Consider the following 1,798-nt stretch of genomic DNA (forward strand, 5'->3'; position numbering starts at 1 on the left):
TTTAACTTAAAAATGTTGTTTGTTCAACTACTATGTATATGTTAAGTTTGCACAACTCAAATAACTTGATCATTTTGAATACATGTATGCATGTATTTAACAGTATGTATGGCGGGAGTGGTTGCGCAGAGGTTAGAAGATTTGTCTTTCACCCGAAAGACTGCAGTCTGAGGAGCTGTACTAAGCTCAGTCTTATACAGTAAATAACACCTTCTCATAGTGGATCAACCAGTTTGATGATGTTATCACAGCATTGGTAGTTCAGTGGTAGAATTCTCGCCTGCGATGTGGTCGAGAGGCCCGGGTCCGATTCCCGGCCAATGCAGTAACATTTTCAGGAACAAAGTTTCAGCCTGCCTCAGCAATGACCACCACCTTCCAACATCAGTAGAGAGGAGAGGGATTCACTCACCACTCTCAGCAAGGACAAAAACATCATCATCCTCCCAGCAGACAAGGTGCACAGTGATTTGAACCAGAAAGACTATATACCATACCATTTTATTTATAGAGCACTTAAAACAGCTACAAGGCCAACCAAAGTGCTGTACAGACAGAACAAGAGACAACACATGAAGCAATATACACAATGAAGTAAATCAAAAATATAGACATAAAATCAATGCACATAATAAATATGACGACTAACCAGTGTGGAGCATACAGGTTCAAAACACAGATCCTCTGGTGTTGAAAGATACTGGATAGTAGTGTGTTTTTAAACGGGATTTGAAAACCGAGAGGGAGGGGGCCAGTCTGTCAAGCAGAGGTAACTCGTTCCAAAGTCTTGGTCCTGCTACAGAGAAGGCCCTGTCACCTCTGCGCTTAAGACAAGTTCCTGGAACTGTGAGGAGCAATTGGTCCGCTGACCTCAGGGAACGTGGTGGGATATACGGTTGTAGCAGATCAGAGAGATGGGGGGGCGACACTGTTCAGCGATTTGTAGACATGCAGGAGTATTTTGAACTGGATTCTAAGGTGAACCGGTAACCAGTGCAGTGAGGCCAAAACTGGTGTAATGTGCTCTCTTTTGCCTGTACTGGTAAAAAATCGGGCTGCTGCATTCTGGACCAGTTGTAGTCGTGCAATGGAGGTCTGACTGATACCAAACAGGAGCGAATTGCAGTAATCAAGCCTAGATGTAATGAATGCATGTATTACTGTCTCCAGGTTATTTTTGGACAATATGGGCTTCAGTTTAGACAGCTGCCTCAGCTGGAAGAAACATGATTTAACAATCATGTTTACATGATTGTTAAGTTTCAGGGAAGGGTCCATTATCACACCCAGATTAGTGACTCTTTGTTTTTCTGACAGGGTTAGAGTGGAAAGGTCAATGCAGTGGTTTGTGATTGTGTCGTTGGGAGGGAACAACATGACTTCAGACTTCTTTTCATTGAAACTTAAGATCATGAGCAAGTTATGACACTCCTTAGTGACTTAACCACTTATGAGCTGCTGAAAAGAGAGCCGAAATGGTTACAAGAAGAAGTTGATAGATTGCCTGAAAAATTTGGAGCAGGACAAGGCTATTGACCCTATTCTGTACCACTGACTGTACCCAGGGGAGGCCACACCTAGTCTGTATGATTTACCTAAAATCCACAAACAAGGTGTACCTTTAAGACCAATTGTTAGCATGATCTGTCACTTACAATGTTTCCAAATACTGTATATGGTGTCTGTACTCATCCCTTTAGTTGGCAGCCCAGAACACCACATGCAGAACACCATGGACTTTGTGGATAAGGTGAGGGATGTCATCATGGAGACTGATGAAACAATGGTCTCTTTTTTT

At 42.7% G+C, this 1,798-nt stretch overlaps 1 non-coding gene across 1 annotated transcript; it reads left to right on the forward strand.

Moving 5' to 3' along the window:
- The first annotated feature begins 250 nt into the window (after positions 1–250).
- trnar-gcg lies at positions 251–325 on the forward strand. The gene has a single exon. It is a non-coding gene; the product is annotated as a tRNA-Arg (tRNA).
- Positions 326–1,798: the final 1,473 nt, after the last annotated feature.

This window comes from Nematolebias whitei, unplaced genomic scaffold (genome assembly GCF_014905685.2).
Source record: "Nematolebias whitei isolate Nwh7 unplaced genomic scaffold, NemWhi1 Nwh_scaf_10381, whole genome shotgun sequence".
NCBI lineage: Eukaryota > Metazoa > Chordata > Actinopteri > Cyprinodontiformes > Rivulidae > Nematolebias > Nematolebias whitei.